At 39.8% G+C, this 12,405-nt stretch overlaps 1 long non-coding RNA gene and 1 pseudogene across 1 annotated transcript; one reads left to right on the plus strand and one right to left on the minus strand.

The window, feature by feature from the left end:
- LOC111487991 overlaps positions 1-12,405 on the minus strand; it is a 601,695-nt pseudogene that overhangs the window by 343,966 nt on the left and 245,324 nt on the right.
- LOC111490329 lies at positions 10,176-11,429 on the plus strand. The gene is made up of 2 exons (XR_002719544.1): positions 10,176-10,493; positions 11,239-11,429. It is a non-coding gene; the product is annotated as an uncharacterized LOC111490329 (long non-coding RNA).

Here is a 12,405-nt window from a genome sequence, read left to right on the forward strand (position 1 = left end):
ATATCCTTGTATCTTAAATTAATTTTCATGATAATGATGTCTAACCAACACCAATTTGGAAAATAAGAAGGAAAAAAAAGAGAAGAATAAGAAAAGAAAGAAAAGAGAGGAAGTAGGTTTGGAGTCAGCTTCAGAGCCAAATCTCTTGAGCATATTTACTTTAGACCTAAACTACGAACCAAACCTTAGCTTTAAAACTAGACCTAGATGAAAATGATCAAACAAACATCGACTCAAAATATTTAGTGATGTCAACTTAAGCCAACAAGGTGCATGTACTTACTATTAGAATGCTTTCAAGCTAAATTTAATGAATTGAGTGTTGTATGAATGACGTGTATTCTATGACCTATCTACGTGTTATTTTTAGATGATATGATATATTATGCTTGTGAAAATTATGTTATGCATGTGCTTTCTATAAGTTAGTCCATGTATATGATAGCTCGTATTTGTACCGGGTAAAAACAACAAATTATAATAACTTTTATATCAATTTCCCTAAGAACACGTGTAATTAGGAGTAACATGTTGCTAAAACAAAAGGAAATGCTTTGATTTATGATAGCTTAGGTTGGCGAACTTAATACATTATTCATGCATGCAGAAACATATTGGTTGTGATATTACAATAACAAATCCTCCCGTATAACATAGTAGGATGTGAGAAACAATTGCTCCAGCTCTTGGAGTCGGTGTATTCTTCCTTTGGAACCAAATTTGGCCCCAAAAGTCTAAGATGTTAAAATATCATCACTCGCCCAATAGAGTAAAACCCAATAATTATATGAGCCTATTTATGTTTATTTTAGTAAAATTATTTAGGTATTTTAGAATAAAGATAACTAAGAGATTTTAGGAAAAAGATCCATATATTTTAGGAGGAAGTTTCATATTTTTAGGAGTAGATTGCATTGGCTCAGTATAATACCCTCCACCCGACCTAGGTTTTCATCCAAAAAAATACAAAATAGTAGTATTTTACAAGGTGTCTTGTATCCTCTTGTCAATTGGTATTAATAGAGTGTGCGAGTGTTTTTCAAAGAGTGTTGTATTTAACAATCTGGTATCAGAGCAAGGTTGGTGTAGATTGTCTGATCTCTTGGAACTCTTAGTGTGCTCTGTGGTTGCAGCTCTGTCTAGTCTTCCACATCATAAACGATTTCTAAAGATTATTAGTGAGTGAGTTTCTTTGTGCGTGAGTAGTCGTTTGGTATTACTGAGGTATTGCCAACATGATTGGTGCTTTCCAAATCGTCGGAGGAATCAAGAAACTCAACAACAACAACTACAACACAAGGGTGACATGCATGATGTCTTATTTACAAGGACAAGACCTTTGGAAGATCGTTGACGGGAGTGAAACTACGTCGCCAAAGGATGAACCTAATAACACCTTGCGCAAATAGAAAATCAAAGTAAACAAAGCAATGTTTGCCTTGAAGATCACAATAAAAAAAAGAGATGTTAGAGCTTATTTGGGATGAGAAGACTGAAAAAAGCATGAGACATGTTTGTGATGTTGTTCTCAAAGAAGAACGATACAAGGCTACAACTTCTGGAGAACGAGTCATTATCAATTATATAACGTGACATAACAATTGCTTAGTACTTCCATAAGGTCAAGTTGATTTGCCGAAAGATCACACTGTGCATCTTCCAACATAGAGATTGAAGAGGAGTGGGATGCAGAGGCAATATAAGCTTGGACAACACTGGAGAACTTCTTCAACAGAAGACAGAGGAGCAGATTGAAGAAATTCTTCCACAGAAGTGGGGGAGCAAACTACGCACATTCAGTCAAATGTTGATGTGTCTGAATATCCAAGTGACAGTGATATTGACAAGCAAGGAGTGACTCAACCCAACGAACCTATTGAAAAGGAAATTGCACCTCAACCACTGAGATAGTTAGTGTAAGGCCACGTTTTGAGCCCATGGCCCAATACAAAACAATACTTATAAAAATAAGCCCTATGGTTCAACCCTTTAAGCCAAACCCTTCGCCAGCCGTTAATCTTCCTCCTTGTCATTTTCTTCCTTAGGCCTCTGTCACCCAACGCTCACGTTGTCACACAGCCGACTATATCCCACACCACCCTGCACTCTTTGCATATCAGAAAACCGCCACCCAGCACCCATATCGCCGCCACGAGAGAACGCCATCGTAGTCGCTAGGACAATAAGAGGAGTAAACGCAACAAATATTCAACACGGTTTCCTCTTGGGATAGTAGGATTGGAATCAACCCCTACGTAGGAAGAAGGCTCAGTTTGAATGGAGTTGGACCGTTGTTGATTAGGGAAGGCTAAGAAAGCAGCTCCCTAGGTAAGGGACACGCCTGTTGAAACTAAACGTTTTGTTTTTTAAAAATTGGTCGAACAGATTTGTCATATGACTATGTGCTATGTAATTTTATTGTTGTGTGTCGTGTAATTTGATTAGTTGTGTGCTACTGATTAGTTGTGTGCTGCTGTGTAATCTGATTAGGCTGTGTTGTTGGGTAATCTAATTAAGTTGTGTGCTGTTGTGTAATCTGATTAGGTTGTGTGCTGTGGTTAGTGGTATTTGGTGATTGAGTTTGATGCGAGTTGTATTACACAACATGCGAGGCCTATTGCATGCATATTGTGCTTGTAGGTAGCAACGGTTAAGGGGCTTGTGGTAATAGTTACACGCTGTGTGTTACGGGTAACTAGCCACCAATAGTCACCTTCGAGGGGATTGTAAAAAATGACTATCAAGGTAAGGGTTACACGCTGTATGTTTCGGGTAACCAGCCTTCGATAATCACCTGTTGCGTATTTTGGTTGATCTCCTTGTGACGATTTATATATTTGACCCCAATAGGGGAGTTCCTTACTAAGTATTTTAATACTCACCCTGTTTTTAAAATGATTTTTCAGGCGAAGTTGTGGCACAGAGGTGACGAGTAGGATGCTAAAGTCAGTCATGGAGAGATTCAAGGATTTTTATGTTTTTGTAGTCTCATTTTGTTGGAGAGACGTTTCACATTTGTCATTAATTTAAACCATGTTGTGGTGCCTAGTTCCATAAACTAGGTGATCACACCAGATTTCCTATTGATTTTAATTTTCTAAGTTGTTTGAATATCTTTAGGTGGCATTTTTTTAACTTTTTAGAGCGATACCCTGCACCTAATTCCTAATAAATGATCGTTTTTGCATGGTTTTCATTAATCTTTAAATAAATCATATTATTTTTTATAATGGTCCTACCCGGTACTTATATGATAAGTCGAGTCGTTACAGTTGGTATCAAAGCCCAGTTATGGGATTCTGTAGACTGCTTACATCGTCAGCTAAAGAATCGCCCATGACTGAACGGCAAACCCTCGTCACTTCCAGGTACACTTGGCCATAAAATGTAGGAATATGTATTGTGATGGTGTTGTTATAACACATGCGCGGAAGCAATTTGGATCTTAGGTACACTAAGTACATCAATTGTAGTAAATTAATTAGCATGTTCATAAGTATTAAATTCAAGGAGTTTGAGTACTGACCTTTTATAGTTCAAATTCATTTTTCCTCACGAACCAGTTTCGAACTACCACTAGTGTCTTCCCTACTATTCTCTGGCCTTAGAATGAAATTCCAAGGAATTTAGTATATACGAAGAGAGAATTTGTGAGAGACTTTCTCAAGCTTTATTTTTTTAAGAAGACTTTCATAGACCTTGATCACTCTATTTAGGTATATTTACATGTTCATGCAAATTTGAGATTACCAAATTTTGACACTCAAATTTGTGGGGTTTTACTCGGCAAACATTAAAGTTTGGTTAAACCTAATTTTGACACTCAAAATTCCATTAACTCAAACATAGATATTCTATTTAAGTGAAGTCAACATTTTCATTTTTCTATTTTAATTGAGCAATTAATTTAAATAATTAATTTCAAATTAAAGTAATATTAAATGATTAATTAAACAATTGAATTAATTCAAATGTCAATCTCAATCAATTCCGACACATATGGATTAAAATATTTAAATCTTATTTAAATATCTTTTATTCTCTCTTTTTGATTAATTCGTAAATAAAACAAAAATGCAGTTAAATATATAGTATATATTTAGCTCATATTCCCTAATTCGATTCCAAACACTTCGAACTCACTTGTCACACTGTTCTATCGTTTAGTTCGATATGAGCTAGCAGAGGGACTTAATGGACCTATAAATCATGGGCTCCAACGATCCGAGATTAACCGGCTAAATTCATTAACCTTATTAACCAACATTCGTTAACTACTAGAACACTCCACTATAGCCTAGTAGTTGAACTCCCCTCACTATAGATATATTTTTGTCCATTTGATATAACCATGATTAGTAAGTCGATCCTTCACAGGTTGTTCGTAACTAGAGTTGGGTCTATTTATTATTTTACCCCTAAAGTTACTTCTTGTTCCTTATGTTCCACTAATTCTCTAATGAAAAATTGGTTTGTGATTCAACCAGTAAACCAAATCCCTCTCAGACCAATGAGAGGGTGGGATCCCTTGTTCAAGACCTGGAGTCAGTACTTAAGGGAACTACCTCTCTACTATCCCTAAAAGTGGGTAGGAGTGAATTCCATCTTGCACCCCATGTCCCCAACCATTCACCCAGTCTTACCCCTGAAATGGGAGGCATATTGAGTCGGCGAACTCGAGTCACTCTCTCCCATGTAAATCTAAGGATAATTCTAAATAAACAGAAGTTCATGGTTAGCTTAGGATTAAGCGAGTTACCTTGGTCATCGAATGAAAAATCAGTCTCGACAGTAAACGACATTATAAAGTGAGTGATTTTCTTCATGGTCCGATCTTATGCAATACTCATTGCATAGGACGCTCTCACTCACATGTCTCCGCATGTACAATTTAGTGATCACATTGTTTATATCATATAAAAAAGTGGGCCGCATCCATAGTGTTCCTAGGATAAGGTACTCAGCCTTATACCTGTTCTATAGATCATTTTGACTATATACTTGAACTTGATCCACTCTAATGTCTCTACATGTAATTCAAGTAATCATACTATAGTCAGAGTATTCTTAGTTTATTGGATTTAGATTAATAATCATAAAATTCATTTTATTCAATAACAATCTTTACTGAATAAACATCAATAATAACTTCATTGAAAATAGAATATGTTTTTGTTTACAAACTATGAGTTTTAGGACATAAAACGCAACATATTGTTGAATATTGTAATTACATTGGTTATCATGGGTGATTTTATGTACGCTTGTAAGTCAAAATTAGTGGATAATGCATGTCGCATAATGTACGAATATGCATTATTGAATATTGATATTGTGATTGGTTATCATAGGTGATTTTATGCATGCTTGTAAGTCAAAAGTAGCGGATAATGCATGTTGCATAATATGTGAATATGTAGTGACGAATATTGATATTTTAACTGACTATCATGTGTGGTTTTATGTACGTGTAAGTCATAAAGTAGTGGATAATACATATTGCATAATACCCGGCTGAAAAAATGAAATTTTATGAGGTGATTAATTGTTGATATTGAACGAAACAAGGAAATAGGCCAAGTAACAAATGGTGGGTGGGGGGGGGGGGGGGGGGGGGGGGGGGGGGGGGGGGGGGGGGGGGGGGGGGGGGGGGGGGGGGGGGGGGGGGGGGGGGGGGGGGGGGGGGGGGGTAAATGTGCTCAAAGCAGGTCGGCAAGGGTATAGGAGAACCCATCTGTAGAGGCCCAACTTCAAGAAAAATCAGTAAATGCGAACTCAAATTCGGGAATAGGAGTTCCCCCATCTGATCTATCGAGAGAAAACCTTGATACTCCGAAAGTACCTAATATGACCTCGATGATGGGACTGACGCAATCCATGGCACGGACAAATGGGCAATTGACACAACTGATCTGACCTTAATGTAAAGTGCCAGGTAGATGACCCATCACAATCGGGGGGATGCCGACGCAACAGAAGAAAGCAAGTATTTTCGAGCTTTCAAACGTTGGGACCTTGTCGTAGCTGAATTATGGTTTTCAGGTATTGATGAATTTTTTTTTATGTATGAAGTGTCTGGAGAAGCATAGACTGAGTTGCGTGACTTACCTGTTACGCGAAGATGCTAAACTGTGCTGGCAATCAACCTCCCAGGTGATTGCTGTGGACGAAGACGATATCACCTAGACGTAGTTTAGAGCAGTGTTCCTCCGAAAATACTTCAAACTAGTTGTGCAATATAAGAAGCAACGTGAATTCCTAAGCATAGAGCAAGGAAACAGGTCAGTAGAGGAGTATGAACGAGAACAAAAGAGCTGAAAGTAGAATATTTTGTTATGGGCTTGAGGCCCAATGTCCAAGGGGTGGTGTCAACTCAACGTCCACCTGATTATGCAACAGCACTTTGACTTGTCGAGACGCTCGGCGATAGGGAGTATGCGACATAAGACACCCAAATCCACTTAAACACAACGGTTGACCAAAAGAGAAAGAGAGAACAAACGTCACCTACCTTCTCAAAGGTACCTTGGCACCAGGCTAAGACAAATTTAAACCAAGAGCGCAGGCAACCACGTTACACAAACTGTGGGAGACATCACCCAGGACTGTGCAGGATTAAGAATAGGGTATGTTTCAATTATCACCAAGAAGGCCACATTGTCGCGCATTGCACCCAAGAGAGAGCAACGAGTTCCAATAGACCCCCTGGTAACCAAACGACCTCAAACCCGAGGCCAAGTCCGCAACAAGGTCGAATATATGCTACCACTCGCCATGAGGCAGAAAACTCCAACACGACAGTCACAGGTACGCTCACTATTCTTGGTCACTACGCATGAGTCTTATTTGATTCTGGGTCAACCCACTTTTTTATCTCTACTAACCTTGTAAAATACGCAAGAATAGAAGTTGAACCGCTAGGGTACGGGTTGTCGGTGCAGACCCCGATAGGGGTAAGTATGGAAGCCTTCAAGAGGGTAAGGGACTGTTAGTTGTATGTGTCGAACCACACGATGGATGTGATGCTGATAGTCTTAGATATGACCAATTTTGACGTCATCTTAGGAATGGAGTGGTTGGCTAAAATCCATGCTTCCATTGATTGCTTCAACAAGGAGGTTGTGTTCAGACCCCCTGGTCAGCCAAGCTTCAAATTCAAGGGGACCATGGTAGAAATGGTCTCGAGGATAATCTCAACATTAAAGGAAAGGAAGATGTTAAACCAGGGTGCTTAGGGGATATTAGCTCATGTGGCAGAATTAGGGTGAACCGAGGCGAGCATTAACTCAATGTCAGTAGTAAGAGAATTCGCCGACGTGTTCCTAAAAGATCTCCCAACCTACCCCTGGAGCGTGAGGTGGAATTTGAAATTGTACTTGAGCCAAGAACAACCTCTATATCAAGAGCCCCGTATAGAATGGCCCCTGCTGAACAGAAAGAACTAAAGTTGCAGCTTCAAGAGCTACTGGAAAGGCTTTATACGACCAAGTGTGTCCCCTTAGAGAGCCCCAGTGATATTTGTGAAGAAGGACAACTCTATGTGCTTATGCATGGACTATCAGGAGCTTAACAAAGTGACAATTAAGAACAAGTATCCTTTACCTCGGATCGACGACTTGTTCGATCAGTTGCAAGAAGCAGTTGTGTTCTCAAAGATTGACTTACGGTCAGGCTACCATCAGTTGAAGATTAAGGAGAGTGATATCTTAAAGGCAGCCTACGAGTTTAGGGTAATATCGTTTGGCTTGACCAGCGCTCCAGCAGCATTTATGGGGTTGATGAACAAAGTGCTCAGAGAATTCTTGGACAACTTTGTGATCATCTTCATTGATGATATCCTTGTGTATTCCAAGACTAGGGAACACGATGAACATCTTAGTAAGGTGTTGACCACTCTGAGAACGAACAAGTTGTTTGCAAAGTTCTCCAAGTGTGCGTTATGGGCAGAACAAGTAGGATTTCTTGGGCATGTAGTTTCACGAATGGGAGTTACCGTAGACCCAACAAAGATTAAAGTGGTGGTGAATTGGCCTCACCTGACCACAGTGGCTGAGGTACGAAGTTTCCTTGGTCTAGCAGGGTATTATCGGCGGTTTGTGCAGGACTTCTCCAAGATCGCCACCCCCCTCATCGAGTTGACCAAGAAAGGAAAGTCATTTACCTGGAATGATTAGTGCGAGGATAGATTCCAAGAACTTAAACAGAGGTTATTAACAACCCCGATACTTACTATGTCGTCAGGAGATGGAGGCTTTGTAGTATACAGTGATGCTTCAAAAAAAGGGTTAGGGTGTGTCCTCATGCAACATGGGAAGGTTATCGCCTATGCTTCGTGTCAACTAAAAGAATACGAATGAAACTATCCCATCCACGACCTAGAATTCGTAGTAGTGGTATTTGCACTAAAGATTTGGAGATACTACCTTTATGAAGAAAGGACCCAAATTTTCACTGACCACAAGAGTCTTAAATACTTCTTTACTCAAAAGAAGTTAAACATGAGACAACGCAGGTGGTTGGAGTAGGTTAAAGACTATGACGTGGGCATACTCTATCACCTGAGAAAGGCGAACGTGGTAGCTGATGCATTGAGCCAAAAATCAGCACACACGTCTGCTCTAATCACCACATAAAAAGCGATCTAGCAAGATCTGGAACGCACCGATGTAGCGGTGGTCGTGGGGGTGGTCCCAACTCAATTGGCCTAATTAACGGTACAACCGACCTTGAGGAAACGTCTTATTGATAAACAACATGGTAATCTAGATTTGGTTGGAAAAAGACGTTTGATAGATGTCAATCAGATAGAGGAGTTTTCATTGACAGCCAGTGGGGAGCTCTTATACAATGGACAGTTGTGTGTGCCAAATGATGAAGAACTGAAAGTAGAAATCCTAACTGAGGCTCACCACTCACCATTCGCCCTACATCCTGGCAGTACCAAGATGCCTCAGGATTTGAAACGATATTATTGGTGGTGGAATATAAAACGTGATGTAGTCGAGTTTGTGAGCAAGTGTCAGGTTTGTCAACAAGTCAAAGCCCTAAGGCAGAAGCCAGCGAGGCTATTACAACCACTTAGCGTACCTGAATGGAAGTGGGAGAACATTGCCATGGACTTTATCGTGGGATTACCAAGGACGCCTAGAGGCTACACAGTTATATAGGTTGTGGTTGTTAGGCTCACCAAGTCAACTCACTCCTGCCAGGGAAGTCCACTTATTCTGTGGATAAATGGGCTCAGTTGTACTTGAAGGAAGTAACAAGATTGCACGGGGTACTGGTATCCATTGTGTCAGACAAGGATCCCCGTTTCACATCAAAGTTTTGGAAAATCCTTTAGTAAGCATTGGGTACACTACTAGAGTTTAGTACAGCATTCCGCTCACAGACGGATGGTTAAACTGAACGCTTAAACCAAATTCTAGAGGACATGTTACGAGCCTATACGTTAGGTATCGCACCTTTTGAGGCCTTATACAAGAAGAAGTGTCGATCCCCAGTATGTTGGGATGAAGTAGGAGAACGCAAGTTGTTGGGCCTCGACTTAGTGTAAGCAACTAATGAGGCTATCCAGGAAATAAGGACTAGAATGCGTACGGTCCAAAGCAGGCAAAAGAGTTATGCCGATGTGAGACTAAGGGATTTGGAGTTTGAGGTGGGAGACAAAGTATTCCTTAAGGTGGCTCCCATGAAAGGCGTTCTTAGGTTCAGGCACAAAGGAACGTTAAGCCCACGCTTCATTGGACCATTTGAGATCTTGGAGCTAGTGGGACAAGTAACTTACCGGTTGGCCCTACCACCTGTACTTTCAGGAGTTCACAATGTGTTCAATATATCGATGTTGTCACTATACATAGCAAACCCGTCGCATGTGATAGATTTCAAACCTCTATAGTTGGATAACGGTTTGAACTATGAGGAAGAACAAGTGCAAATTTTGGATAGAGAAGTGAAAACCCTACATAATTGAGAGATCGCATTTGTCAAGGTATTATGGTGGAATCGCCAACTAGAAAGAAGTCACTTGGGAACGAGAAAAGGAAATGATGAACATATATTTTTGGGAGGAATATTGTAAGGCTCACGTTTGGGCCCATGGCCCAATACAAAATAATAATTATAAAAATAAGCCCTAGGGTTCAGCCATTTGACCAAACCCTTAGGCAGCCGCCATTCTTCCTCCTTTGTCATTTTCTTCCTTAGGCCGCTGTCACCCAACACTCACGCCGTCACGCAGCCAACTATTTCCCACACCACCCTGTGCCCTTCTCACATCAGAAAACCGTCACCCAACATCCACATTGCCGCCACAAGGGAACGCCATCGCCGTCGCCAGAACCGACAATAAGAGGAGTAAACGCAGAAAAGATTCAACACGGTTTCCTCTTGGGATAGTAGGATTGGAATCAACCCCTACATAGGAAGAAGGCTTAGTTTGAGTGGAGTCAAAACGTTGTTGATTAGGAAAGGCTAAGAAATCAGCTCCCCAGGTAAGGGACATGTCGGTTGAAACAAAACGTTTTGTTTTTAAAAAATGGGTCGAACAGATTTGTCATATGGCTATGTGCTATGTAGTCTGATTGCTGTGTGCCGTGTAATTTGATTAGGTTGTGTGTTGTAGTGTAATTTGATTAGGCTGAGTAATCTAATTAGGTTGTGTTGTTGGGTAGGCTATGTAATCTTATTAGGTTGTGTGTTGTTGGGTAATCTGATTAGGTTGTATGCTGTTGTGTAATTTGATTAGGTTGTGTGTTGTGGTTAGTGGTATTTGGTAATTGGGTTCGATGCGAGTTGTATGACAGAACAAACAGGGGACCTATTGCATGCATATTGTGCTTGCAGGTAGCAATAGTTAAGGAGCTTATGGTAATAGTTACACGTTGTGTGTTTCAAGTAACTAGTCACCAATAGTCACCTTTGAGGTGATTGTAGAAAATGACTATCAAAGTAAGAGTTACACGCTGCGTGTTTTGGGTAACCAACCTTTGATAGTCATTTTGAGGAAATAAGGAAGGATGTTGATGTCCTTGTGGTAATGGTTACACGCTATGTGTTTCGGGTAACACCAGGGATAACCCTTTTAAGGAGTAAAGCTGGCGTTGATGTTCTGGTGGCAATAATCACCCATTGCGTGTTTTAGTTGATCACCTTGTGACGCTTTATATATTTGACCCCAATAAGGGAGTTCCTTAAAAAGTAATTTAATACTCACCCTGTTTATAAATGATTTTTTAGGCGAAGTTGTGGCACGGAGATGACGAGTAGGATGCCAAAGTCAGTCATGGGGCGATTCAAGAATTTTTATGTTTTTGTAGTCTCATTTGTTGGAGAGACGTTTCCGCACTTTTGTCATTAATTTAAACTATGTTGTGGATGCCTAGTTTATGGGAACTAGGCAGTCACACCAAATTTCCTATTGATTTTAATTTCCTACGTTGTTTGAATATCTTTAGCAAACATTTTTTTAACTTTTTAAGGGGTACCCCACACTTGATTTCTAACAAATGATCGTTTTTGCATGGTTTTCATTAATTTTTAAATAAATCATATTATTGGTAACGGCCCTGACCGCTACTTATATGATAAGTTGGGTCGTTACAGTCAGAAATAATTCAAAAGTCAAATCAAAAGTCAAATCTAGAGTATGCAAACGCAACTATTGTAGAAGATAGAGTTTATGAACTAGAGACATATGAAGAAGCATCACAAAACTTGGCTATTATAGCCCTAAATCAAAATCAAAATCAAACTTTGGAACTAGTACCAAGACTAGAAGAATCCATCTCTTGCAAGTGGGCTTACGAAATAATGTCTCTCGGTCAATCGAAAGATACAAGACTCAATATGTAACTCAAGGGTTCTCTCAAGAATATGGACTAGACTATGATGAAACGTTTAGTCTGGTGGCAAAAATAATTGTCGTACCGGTTCCTCCAGTTATTGTGGTAAATAAAGATTGGAAATTTTGTCAAGATGGATATGAAGAATGTTTTCTTGCATGTAGAGTTGGACCAGGAGATCTACATGAACCAACCAAATAGATTCGAAAATGAAGTTTGAGTCATTAGTCAGTATATGAATAATCCGAAGAAGCCTCATTTAGATGCGGCTCGATGGACTTTGAGATATGCTAAAGGTACAATCAATTATGATCGTTTGTATAAAAGAAGTGAAGACTACAAGCTAGTTAGATACCAAGATGCTGACTATGCAGGATATCATGATAGCCGAAGATCAAGCATAAAATATGTGTTCAAGCTCGGTTCGAGAACAACTTTTTGGTGTAACAAAAGACAACCAATAGTATCATTGTCAACTAGAGAAGCAGAGTACAGAGCAGTAGCTGGAGCAGCTTAGGAAAGTACATGGCTGAAACTCTTGATGGAAGATTAACACCAGAAA

The sequence above is a fragment of the Cucurbita maxima genome, unplaced genomic scaffold (assembly GCF_002738345.1).
Source record: "Cucurbita maxima cultivar Rimu unplaced genomic scaffold, Cmax_1.0 Cma_Scf00001, whole genome shotgun sequence".
Classification (NCBI taxonomy): Eukaryota; Viridiplantae; Streptophyta; class Magnoliopsida; order Cucurbitales; family Cucurbitaceae; genus Cucurbita; species Cucurbita maxima.